At 36.7% G+C, this 13619-nt stretch overlaps 1 protein-coding gene across 4 annotated transcripts in view; it reads right to left on the reverse strand.

Annotated features, from left to right (window-relative positions):
- STK38L (serine/threonine kinase 38 like) overlaps positions 1-13312 on the reverse strand; it is a 64673-nt gene extending 51361 nt beyond the window's left edge. For all 4 annotated transcript variants that reach the window (XM_006758922.2, XM_015560777.1, XM_015560778.1 and 1 more), the window contains exon 1: positions 13234-13312. The gene's annotated coding sequence lies outside the window, so the exon portion shown is untranslated. The remainder of the gene's footprint in view (positions 1-13233) is intronic.
- Positions 13313-13619: the final 307 nt, after the last annotated feature.

The raw sequence follows: 13619 nt of genomic DNA on the forward strand, positions 1-13619 counted from the left end.
TGCCTAGCACAGAGTGAGTGCTTAATAAATGTGGGTTAGCCCTGGTCAGTGTCTTTCAGTTGATTGATTGTCATCCCATGCACCAAAAGGCATGTTTGGTTCCCGGTAAGGGCACATGCCTGGGTTGTGGGCTCGATCCAAAGTAGGGGGAGTGCAGGAAGCAGCTGATCCATGGTTCTCTCTCACATAGATGTTTCTCTCTCTCCCTCTCTCTAAGATCAATAAAAACCTATTAAGAGAACAATAAATGTGGGTTATATGTTTAATGTGGTAAGTTAATAAACAAATGAAACAAACAGTGCCACATGGTGCAGGAGGTTAACTCCCTGCTCACTGGCCATATTAGCAATGACTTGATAAAAAGCACAAGTAAAAGTAAGAAAAGATGAAAATTCTTTATCAGGTGATTTTATGTCCTTCTGCAATTTTTCCCTTAAGCCTTCCAGGTTTTTAAACTATTATGTCTTAAGACAATGAAGCAGATGGTTGAATTCTTGTTATTAAGAGTTAGACTACTCATATGTAGCCTATAAGGTATTTTTTCTTATAAATTATATAGTATATTTTATCTGAGCCCCAAAAAGGGCACTTCTAAGAGAAGTATTAGAAATCCTCAGTCTCAGGTGCCACAAACCATAAGGACTTTTATCCCAATTTTTACAAAACAACAGCAATATTTTTCCCTTGAAACTATTATCTTCATTTGAATAAAGAGGAAAAGTAAAGCACATAAAGTTAGATAATCTAGACAATATCCTGTTATTAATGGCTATTAGTCTGAAATTACAAAATTCTGCCTATCTTTTAATTGGTCCCTCCTTATACTGCCTCCTTATTCCCAGAAGTGAGCCTGTGGTACTAAACATCAAAACCTTGAAATCTGATCATTTGATTTTATACACATCAATAATAATAAAAGCATAATATGCTAATTAGATCAGATGTCCTTCTGGACATTCCCTCCTTCCCGACAAAGCCGCAGCGGGCAGGGGCCCCAACAGAGGCCCCCAGCTGCAGCAGCTGGCAGGCAGGGGCCGGGGCCAAGGCCCTTGCATGAATTTCATCCATCAGGCCTCTAGGTCATAATAATTAACAAAACATTGATCATGTCCCAGGTATTATGCTTAACAGTTTATACATACATTACCTCATTTGATTTTGATCTTTGCATTAACCCCAAGAAGTGGTACATAAAGTATTGCCATTTTACTGTACAAAAAGATGGGGGGGCTTAGAGAAAATGTGTATCTTGTCCAATGACATACAACCAAAACAAGCCTGTCAGACTCAGTAGCCCATGGCTCTTCACACCTATGTAGTACTGCCTCTCCTAAACCATATGAGATATGTGGGCAAGTGTTATTGTCTCTACTTTAAAAATCCCAGGCTCAGAAAATTGACAACACTTGCATAAGGTCACACACTTAGAAATGGAGCCAGCATCAGGCTCCTAGTTCAGGGCCTCTACCACTCTACCTCCGATACTGGACCTCTTCCATGAAACAAATCATAGCCACTCCACAGGAATTAGCGAAGTATAAAGTCCCACCCTTGTTTTAAAAAATCAAACACCTAATGGCTTTGTCAACATAGCATAAAGGTCAGGAGGTTCTAAAGAAAGAACTAATAAAGTTTCTTTTCTGACACATCAAGGCCACCTTTGAGTCAAGTCATAAAAGGAGCTAATTTAGAAAATAATGCTTTTCAGATTTCTGATATGTGCATTTGTTTTCCCAATATTTATGTGTTTCTTTTAGAGTCCACATTCACTGCCAAAGTTTTCAGTACTTATCTGAGACTTGGGTAAAGGTTAAAGAGCAATATTGTGTCCCCAACCCACAGAGAAAACAATGTCTACAATTAATCCTCACAGTCTCTACTGCCAAATAGCAAGCAGATGTATTATTTCTCAGATGCACTGTGTATGTGCCCGGGCAGTGGAGAGGGGTGAAAGAGGGTAGAGAGAAACATTAAAAACAAACCACATTTGGGGGACTCATTTCTTCTAAGAGCCTTACATCTTCTAAGGCGTTTGGCAGCTGACAAGATGATCCTGCCCTTGAATACAAGGAAGTTGCACCCAGTCTCACAAAGCCCAGCTTCAATCACTCCAAACAGAAGTCTGGACTTCCCTCCAAGACAAATATGGAATTCAATCTGTGTGATGCCTTGAATGCAGCGAATTAATTTGCAATCCTTTATGACCATACAAGGAAGGGAAAAGAGCTACTTCATTAGTCCCTCCTTGAGGGGGAAACAACAGGGGGAAAAACATATCATTTAAATCCCATAGCAAAGTTTTCAAACTTTTCCAGTAAGATACACACCCTAATTGAGTCATCAGCATAATACTCTACAAGTGTATCACCTCAATACTAACTACTTTTCCCACATATGATTGTTCTAACTGTGCTAATTCTACTCAGAATGGTTAAGAAGCTATAACTTGTTTCATTCTTTTCCTTTAGTCATTTAACACTATAATTTTTAGAGTAAGTGCACTGCCCTTAATTCACTTAAGTACTTAATCTATAGCTAAATTTTCACACAGCTGAGCAAAAATTATACCTGAAAATAGCTAATAGCCAAAGTACTGAGGCAACATAAAGAAAACTGTTTCATGAACCAATGAGAATGTGCTAAATCCAAAATTAAGATTATTAGGAGGAACATTCTTTGAAACTAAAATTAATATGTGGACATTTTTCAAATATGTTTAGCTATTTATCAGCTAGTTGTATAAGAGTTATATAACACAGTCTTTTAGGAATGGTCTATCTCAATTGAATATTAACTATCCAGCTCGAAGATCAGTTGGGACCCTCCTCTGTGGTATTTAAAAACCATCTCCACTGACTACTCTCCAAATATTTGCATATGGCATATGGGATACTGAATGAAAGGCGATGAATTTCCTGAAATCTTTCATAGGCCATGATCCACTCCCAAAGATCCAAAGCTGTTCATGTTAGCTTGACACACCAGGCAACTCCAGCTCTAAGCTTTTCCCACCTTAAAAGTACTTGATCCCACCTACTACATTGGAAATGTGTTTCCTATTCTTTCCCCATCACATTAAAAACAAAACAAAACAAAAACGGAGTTTTAGGTGAACTCTTCTCCTGAAGCTAAAAATGAATGAATAGTTCTTTGGATACCAAGTTGATAATGAATCTATTCTAAGACTCTGAACTAGACTGCCTGAATTTGAATTCCTGATTCCACTCTTGCTAACTGTGTGATCTTAGAGAAGTTAATTAATCTGTCTGAGCCTTAATATTCTCATCAATCAAAGGGATGTTTATGAGTTAATAAAAATTTAGAACAGTACCTGACACACATAAGTGGCCAATTTAAAGAAACAATTATTATTATTATTATCATTATCATTGCTATCATCACTGTTGTTAATTTGAAAATTATACTGTTAACATGTCCCTCTGCCATTCCTCCAGAATGTGGAAAAATCAATCAAAAGTTAGATCTCCGAACTACTCCTAAGTTAAAGAAAATGATACTTTGATAGTTTGATCACCAAATTACACATTTTAATGAACTTAAGTCTGTGATTTAACATCATAAGGACTCAACTAAAATAGCAGTTTAGGATTCATTTGAATCTCTTATGGGCAACTCTTACAGATTTCAGTCTCTAAGTTATGAGTATTAAACTTTGGAAATCATGAAGCTAAAAATAATCACAATACATTTGGAGAGACAGATGCATCTGCAACTAAGCTACAACATAGAAAATGAAACTAATTTGTACAGGGGATTAAATGGGTTCATTTTTCCTGGGATTAAAAAAAACACACACATCAGCAGCCACAAAAACAAGAAATAATAAAGATTGAAAAGTTATAGGTTATGAAATATAACATATGCAAAATGAATATGCCAATAGTTATTATTATGTTTTCAAGCTTTTATATAAAACCTAATCTACACATTAAAATACTAAGGTAAAAAACACTTTACTATCATAGAAGAAAAAATAACCACAAAATGGCACATTTGCAACACCTAAAAACAAAGAGTTAAATACCAGTACAACAGTAATACAGTATTAGCAGCTGTTTATTTGGATCTTACTATGTATCAGTCACTGTTCTAAACAACAGTAAGTGTCCTACCTTCATAAAGAATTTCTATGAATCAATACAAAAAAAACCCAAACAAACAAAATTTTAAATGAGCAAAAATCCCAAATAGAAATTTCAAAGAAAGCACAAACGACCCATAAACAAAATTAAAGATCCTCAACTATAATTCTAATCAGAGAAATGAAAATTAAAACCCTAACGAGACATGAGTTCACACACCTAGTTAGGTTAAAACGTAAAAAGCTGTCAATATCTAGTTTTGTTAAGGAACAACAGTAACTCTTATTCACTGCTGGTGAAGGTATAAATTGGTACAATTGCTTTGGACAACAGTTTGATACTTAGTAAGTCTGAACATGCACATCCACATCCTCAATACCCAAGCAATTCTGCTCCTAGGTATCTACCATAAGAATACTCTTGCTCATGTGGAATAGGGGGCAATGGTTAACAAAGTCACTGAAGCACTGTTCCTACAGACAAAACAAACAAAAAATAAACAAACAAACAAACAGGGAGCAACACAAATGACCACCAACAAAAGTGGAATAATATATATGTTGTGGTATATTCATATAACTGAAAACTACACAGCAGTGAAAAAGAACAAAATACCACTACATGGATAAACTCAGAAACAAAGTTGAAAAAAAAGCAAGTCACAGTATATAATACATACTGTATGATTCCCTTTAACCAATGTAACCCCAATAAATTCAATAAAAATAAATAAAAATTTTAAAAATAAATAAAGTTCAAAACAAGCAAACCTAGAAAATAACATCAAGTTAATAAGATATATTCCGAGGTGATAAAACCAGTATAAGTAAAACAAGAGAATGCTTACCATAAAATTAAAGATAGTCATTACCACTGGGAAGAGGGAGGGCACACAGGGAGCTGCTGGGACACTGGTAGAATTCTATTTCTTTATTATTATTATTAATCTTCACCCGAGGACATGCTTAGAGAGAGGAAGGGAGAGATATAGGTAGGTAGGTAGGTAGGTAGATATCAACTGGTTGTCCTCCATATGTGCCCCAACCAGGGATCAAACCTGCAACCCAGGTATGTGTCCTGACTAGGGATCGAACTGGTAACTTCTCAGTACCTGGAATGACACTCAACCAACTGAGCCATACCAGCCAGGGCTGGGAAACATTTTATAACAACCAAACACTGCACCCAAGACTGATGTGAGAGCAGGAGAAAGATATTCCAGTAAAAGGTACTCAGATACCTAAGTCTTCAGTAGCTGACCTATCCAAGACAAACCCTGGACAGTTGAGATCAAGACCCACAATCAAAAAGAATCCTTTATGAAATAAGTGAATGATCATTCTATGTGTTGCATGAAGATAGACACAGCTTTATTGTGATTCCCTTGGGGGCAAAACATGATGTAGACATAAAGTGCAACAGAAAAGATCTAGATGGAATATAAAGAAATATTTCTACAGTTTGCAGAGTCATGGTAGACTAGCAGACAGAGGTTCTTACTTGATTTAGGCAGAGTAACAGAAGCCTCCAGCACAAAAATCTGTTTCAAATCAGATCTTTCAGTTGAAAGGTTTTTCTGCTAGTCTTCCCCTAATAAAATTAGAAATTCTCTAATTTTCTACTGGCATTTTCTCCAGATACCACAAATCTGTGAACCTGATATAAAAATTCATAATATGCTTTTATTTCCATAGGAAAGGAGGATAATAACACTCTCTGAAAGAAAATATAAACACTGCACATTTATTTTTAAAACTGCTTATGATTAGACCACTATCACTCATCCAAGTGAGCCACACCAGCCAAGGACCATAATTTTGTTTGTTTGTTTGTGTGTTTTATATGTATATATACATATATATATTTCTTTATTGATTTCAGAGAGGAAGGGAGAGGGAGAGAGAGACAGAAACACCAATGATGAGAGAGAATCATTGATCGGCTGCCTCCTGCATACCCCACACTGGGGATCAAGCCCGCAACCCAGGCATGTGCCCTTGGCCAGAATTGAACCCAGGACCCTTCAGTCCGCAGGCCGACACTCTATCCATTGAGCCAAGCCAGCTAGGGCTGTTTTTTGTTGTTTTTTTTTTTTTAATTAAGCAACTACTATATTCAGGCACTCTTCTAGGTGCTAGGGATATAGAGATCGCTCATTACAGAGAGCTCATATTTAAGCAACAGCTAAAGAGTATATATTTCACAGAAGTTTACTGTAATATTATTAAAAGCAAAAAATTCTGGAAGTAATCTAAATGTTCAAAATAGAGCTGTGATTAAATAATGATAAATCCAAATGACTTAAAAATGTAGCTCTTTATAAACAGTATTTTTAAGCAGTAATTAATGATGGGAAATTGTCATGATGCAATGTTAAATGAAAAAAGCAGGCTATAAAAGTGTACAGAGTACATACATATATACATGCATTTCTTATCCCTTTATATGCATCCAAAAAGTCATCCAAGTATTGTAAATGATCACTTTTTCTTTGTATCTCTTTGAATTTCTTAATTCCTAAAATAGTATTAACTGTCTTTTATCACCAAGGGGGGAAAATTGTCAAAGTAATTTCAATCAAGGAACTCTATAGATTTATGTATTAGAAACTAGTCAGCAATACCAGTCCTTGAACCTCTGCCTTTGAACTCTGAGAGAGAGCTTATCTTTTCCTAGGCCTTTAAGGCAGCGGTAGCCAACCTTTCGGACCTCGCGGACCACCAGTAGTCCGTGGACCACAGTTGACGACCGCTGCTTTAAGGAATACTCAAGAATGACCAATACAACCAAGTAACACGCCCTATGTTTTCTTCCAACCTAGTCTCTTATTTCTAGCTGTCTGCTGAATATTCCAACTGAATGCCTTACTCACATAACTCCTATTTAATTATGTCCAAAAATAAATGCATAAATTTTCCCTATTGCAAACCTTCTAGCAATCACACTACTGTCCATGGTAATAACCTTTCTCCCATTCAGAATGCTTGGAAAACAGTCTAAATTCATCTCTCCTTTTCCCATTACAAGATCATTAATAAATGCTGTCAAAATCTCTTTCCCAGTACACCTTACCCTTCCTTCTTCCACCATCCTGTCAGTCCAGGCCCTGATCGCACTGTCAGTGATATTACGGGACCAGCATTCGCGTGGGTCTTTCTGATGCCATGCTCTTCCATCTCTAAGTCACAGCTCCTTATGCAGAACTTGGAAGATGTCACCCACTGGCTCAAAAACTACTAAAGCCTTCCCCCTTTCTACCACTCCAATCTATGCCTGGCTTTTATTAAACCCCATAATTTGGATCCACCCTAACTACTTAACTTGATTTTCCGTTATACACCAGTCTCCTCCCTCATCAACCAACAGACATACCATAATCAATCTTACCACCAAGCCTTGGAATATCTGAATTTAAAAAGAACAAGTCCTTCCTTCCCCCTACATTTGTATTTAAAGAACTTAATGAATTTTCCTCTTCTACATAGCTTTTCTTGATTAACCTAACCTCATTTGTTTCACTTTTCAGAATTTGTCTATCACTTATTACGAATCTCACAATTAGGCATTTACTTCCACACTAGTGTAAGTGGATTTACTGTTATATATGTCAGTCATCTATTAAATTCCATACTTCTTGAGGACAAGAGCCATTCCTTATTCTGTCCCCCACAATATTTAGCATGAGGCAGAACTCATAGAAAGTACTCAATATTGGATGACTGATCCAGCAAGAAATGATCAACTTCAGTCCCTGCCTCATTTAACATGCATGTAGTGGTTTAGGCAGGTCAAACACCATTCTAAAGGATATCATAGGAGACTCTTAAGCACATTTTCATGAAGTCCTTTTAGATTTAATTCTGTAGTGATGACAGGTGGATATGCCCTGTATTATTCCCAAAGTTCTAGGGAATAATACTTGGTGTTCTCTAAGTTTAAACACCTTCCAACCTCCAGGAGAACAGGCACTAGGTCTTTTGAAAGAGTGCTTTGATAGGAATGAATGTCAAAGAGAACTGCATAATAAAACAAACGACCCGAATAGAGAGTCCTGCTTATTCATAAGTCGCCAAATCTCACTGACCCTCAGTTTAACTCAAGAGATGCCATGCTGTTATTGTTTAAGTGATAGTAACTGCCAACTGATGAAAAATATTTTCATATGTGCAGTTGTAGTGCCCATACAGTGGGGCCTTGACTTACGAGTGTCCCGACTAACAAGTTTTTTGAGATGCCAGCTGTCTCTCAGCGGATTTTTTGCATTGAGTTGATAGAGTAATTTGAGTTAACGAGCTCTTTAACGAGCTCGGTCTCTGAACGAATTAAACTTGTAAGTCAAGGCCCCACTGTATTTATGAAGTTCTCTGGAGTCTTCAAAGGGCTTTCTACATACCTGATCTTTTATTATCTGACCTTTCCTAAATACTGGGTGAAATGAACACAAAGTATTATTTAAAACAGAGTTCATATATAACACATATTTTGTTATATGGTTGGTATGAGAATGCAATCTTATCCAAACACATGTTTCCTCTTATTCTTCCCTTCCCTATCTGCCACCTTCTGCCTAATTAGGACTATCCATAATTTATGGTTTAAGTCTTAAAGGTTTTATAACATTTCAGAAATGTGCCTATAATTTTCACTAATATTTACAGTGTATCAGTTTCTGTTTCTCTTTCTGTTCAAGTCTAAAAACAGGGAAACACAGGTACATACACATCTTTTTATTAAACCTAAAAATATTTTTTTAAAACAATCTGTCAATTTTTGCATAACAATACACCAAGTGTATTTTTAGAAAGGATTACTGGCAGTTTGACTTAATCTTAAACTATGACACTGGTCCCACCAGTGGCACCTGGAACAGGTGTTAGAGGAATTTGACATCTTTTAACCATCTGCATTTCTCCTGCCCCCACCCTATGCCTCTCTTGCCAGTCTGCAAGCCTTCTTTTTCTTTTCCTGTTCTTGTCTTTCACTTCCCTTTCTGTAGTGCCCATAAACTTTTATTATTACCACTAAGGGCACTAAAGCAAACACAGCTGCCAACAAGCCTAGAAATAATACAATGGATATAATTTTAATGGGAGTCTACAATTAACTTTTTGGTTGTCCTTAGAAAACAGCTTAACTATACTCTGTTTCAGTGGCCCAATCCACAAGACAGAAAAAAATAAATGGCTGTATGAAGTAAACCTATGTGAAGAAAAAACCTAGAATGCTTTTCAGCTCCAGCAGTCTAATACAGATTATACATACAAAGTTCAGAAGCATGATTTGCAGGTGCAAGTTTCTGAAGGATGAAAAATGGTGGGACGGGGCAAACTAGAGATAATGTTTGACACCATTTGGCGTTGAAGTTATGCTAAGCTGTTAAAATATAGGAAGGGTTAAGTAGAGAAGACAGAAAAAAATCAGGGCTAGACTCAAAATTAAAGAACTTTAGCACGAGATATTACAGTCCTGGGAAATTTTTAAGAGTTCCATAAAACTTTATGGGAAAGGCACATGATTACGTTCCTACCACAATCCCCTCCCTCAGTCAAGTGCTCTTGGCGCCATACTTTGATGCTGCATTCTCCTTACACAACCCTAGTTGCTCTACACATTCATCAGAAAAAAAGGTCTTTTGTGGATTTCTTTCTCTCTTTATCTCTCTGGCTAATGGTATCCTTACTTTATCCACTTAATTTCACAGAAAGAAAGCAAGAGACAGTTTATCACTGGCAGTATACTTGCAGGCTGGGGCAGGGGGTGAAGTGTAGAGGGTGGGAAACACAGCATAGGTGCTTATACTAGGATGCAAGAAACAACAGAAACACAAAAGCTCAGAGCGCTAAAGCTGGATAAAATAAGCATTTTAAAAATGGCAAATAAAAGTTATTTTATAAAGCAAATATAAAATATCCTATCCAGCCACATGTCCCAATCTTAAAATAATCCAGGTTCTTGTGGCTGCCTAAACAGTCTTTACATCTCTATGCTATAATGTCCTCCTGCTGCTTGGTGGCCTGAAAAAACTCCAACTCAGCCTTCAAGTCTAAGCTCTAACACTACCACCTCCAGGCAAAGCTTCTTTGATTCTCCCAAACCTGTGCTCCTTTCCTTTAAGCGCTCCTCACACTGCTTCTTCACTACAGCAGCAGGGTGATATTACAATTACTTCTATACCTGTGAGTGTAGTTCTGTGGGAGCACCGTGTCTTTCCATCACCGCATCTCCTGGTACACTGGACGTACCTCATAGGTCAGTGATGGCGAACCTATGACACGTGAACTCATTTTTTGGTTGATTTTTCTTTGTTAAATGGCATTTAAATATATAAAATAAATATCAAAAATGTAAGTCTTTGTTTTACTATGGTTGCAAATATCAAAAAATTTCTATATGTGACACGGCACCAGAGTTAAATTAGGGTTTTTCAAAATGCTGACATGCCGAGCTCAAAAGGTTCGCCATCACTGTCATAGGCCATCCCATAGGTCTCAACACACATCCATCGAGTCTCTTTCTTCCAATCCAACCTAATTTAGAACTTATTATCTATCTCCTAGATTATTATTTTAATATATTTTATTGATTTTTTTACAGAGAGGAAGAGTGTGGGATAGTTAGAAACATCAATGAGGGAGAAACATTGATCAGCTGCCTCCTGCACACTCCCTACCGGGGATGTGCCCGCAACCAAGGCACATGCCCTCGACTGGAATCGAACCCAGGACCCTTCAGTCCGCAGGCCAACACTCCATCCACTGAGCCAAACTGGTCAGGGCTAGATTATTTTTTTAATAATTTCTTTTCTTTCAAGGATATGCTATTATTGATTTTAGAAGAAGGAAGAGAGAAACATCCATGTGAGAAACATTGATCGGTTCACCCAGTATGTGCCTGACTGGGGATGGAACCAGCAACCCTCTGGTGTACAGGACAATGCTCCAACCAACTGAGCCACTGGCCGGACTCTCCTAGATTATTTAAATCAGTCTCTTCATTGGTCTTCCAATTTATGAGCCCTCTTCCCTGAAACTCACTCCACATTCATTCTTGCCACTGTAATCTTACCAAATTACAACTTTAATTAAATGTACCAGGTTGAGCAGTTGATAATGCAGAGAATGAAAAGCTGAAAAACACCTGTTCTCTAAGCTCAATGGGCTCAAATTCAATAGGACACAGAGAGAAGTAAATAATTAAGTAAATAAGTAAATAATTTATCAGGTGTTACAGAAAATATCCAACTCATCCTACTTCTTGGCCTGGTATATCCTTTACTTTAAATGGTCAATCCTTCCTAATCTCTCCAGTCAGAAGCAATCTCTCCTTCCTCTGCTCCCACAGTGCCCTTATCACTTTCTATTTGAGTTTATGCCCATGTATTATGTCTCTTACTAGATGAAATCTTTCTAAATGGAAGGGCAATATATTTTACATGTCTCTATTTTGCCATGGCAGCTAATACAGTGCCATGCAAATAGCTGATAAATGTTGAATTACGATAGCTAACCTCACTAAAATATTAAGAGTTTGTGATTCCTTTAGGATTTGCTAGTATTAAGAATACCAATGGGCCAAGTATATGCAATTCAAGATTAAAATTTTTCCACTCTAGCCACTAAAATATAAAAAGTCTATTCTGTTTGGCTAGATAATCATGGACATATGGGGAATATCCTCAACCAGATTTAAAAGATGTGTCCAAACGAAATGGACCTCTATTATAAAAACACAACAAAAGGCAACCCCCTAGTTCTACAAGCCAGGCATCCAGCCTCTGTGACAAATACAGAAAAATTATGAAGGGCAAACATGGTGTGGTGTTTCCATAATGGGGGCAAGTCAATGAGCAAATGCTTAACTAAGTAAAAATGCCCACTTCTTAGTAAAAATCAAATTCACTGAGACAAGAAAATACTTTAAAAGCAGATCATTAAATAAGCTCTTTGATCGCTCAAATAACACAACTTTCCAGAGGGGAATACATATAGCTTTTATCCATTCTTTAAAGTCTACACCCAATTTTCTGCAACAGTGCTACCATAAGATGCCTCTCCTTATTAGGATCCCCAATTCTTTAATTTCAGTTTTGAAATTATGTCTGTCCTACCTCCACCCCATTCTTTCACCATAATTGTTTTAGTTAAATGCAACAGTTGTGTGCAGAATGAGGTAGATAGCAACTCAACTATCATTCACTGAATCACAAGAATTAAAGACTTCTAACATTTCATGATTTAAAATGCAGCACTAAAATTTCAACTTCTCAATTTTGGCCAAAAACAAAGCTCAAAGCTCAAAACTATAAACACCTTTTAAGAAAACGCTGTGTCATAATGACATTTATCTGCTCCTAATTGGCTTGAATGAAATCAGACCATCTGATTATATCATTTATTCCAGCATTAAAATTGCTGAAGGCAAAAACTGTGTCTCAAACACTAATTTTATGGAGTCCTTAGCAAGCTGCCTCTAGCAACTTTTAATCTACAGACCTGAGTTTAAGTTTGCTATTAGAATTAAGTAAGATATATAAAAAATGCTTTGTAAAACTATATAGCATAATACAAACGTAAGGTGTTACTAGTATTATTATTACAATAAGCTCTCTCTAAGAGCAAGTCTCCCCTATAGGAAATCTGAATAGAGCTGAATTATTTATGTATATTTTTTCTAAGAGAACTAATGTTTGAAATGCAATACTGTAAATAACTCCTAAAAAAGGGAGGAAGGAGCGGGGAAGTGGGGAGTAAGAGAGAAAGCAAACCTGGGTCTTAGGGATCGATTTCTAACTCTTCCACTTACTATCTACCTATGTGACCCTGGTCACTTCACCTCACTAAACTCCAGTTTCCTCATTTGTAAGTGGGGATTAAATGAGAATACTTATATAAAGTACTTAGCACTATGTCTGCTACATCGTAAGTGGTAAGTAAATGGTTACTGTTACTGATTAAATTAATGTTACATCCATACCCTAACTGATGACATTGAAGAAGAAAAAGGAGCCAAGAACATGTCAGAATGGAAGCTGATATACAGAGATCTAAGTTTATATATTACTGTAGGGAGACAACGTTTGAGAAACATAGATTATACAACGCATTTTCATATAAATAAGCAAATTACTTACTGTGTCTCCAGGATTGCTGAAGAATCTAGAGAACCGAAGCCAATATCTCCAAGTCATAAAAGCAGAATAGCAATGACTGTATGGAAGGAGAACAGGACCAAAAAATCAAAATAAAAACTTTAAAATGTGCTTATTAATGTATACAGAAGCTTCTTTGTTTCCAGACTTTCAATTTTCTAAATTTTCATGAAATGAAAGCTAGACCCCACAGCAAAGGCACAACTTGCTTGCAAAAAAATAGATGGTATTAACAATCATGCACAGCCACTTAAGTTTATGCCATCTTGTCCTTTTTTCTGGGCACACTGTTGTATTTGTGGCTGATTTTGAGATATTAAACATTATTAACTCCACCATATTAAGTAACTGCAAAAGCAATAAAAGTG

Source organism: Myotis davidii, unplaced genomic scaffold, assembly GCF_000327345.1.
Source record: "Myotis davidii unplaced genomic scaffold, ASM32734v1 scaffold535, whole genome shotgun sequence".
Lineage (NCBI taxonomy): Eukaryota > Metazoa > Chordata > Mammalia > Chiroptera > Vespertilionidae > Myotis > Myotis davidii.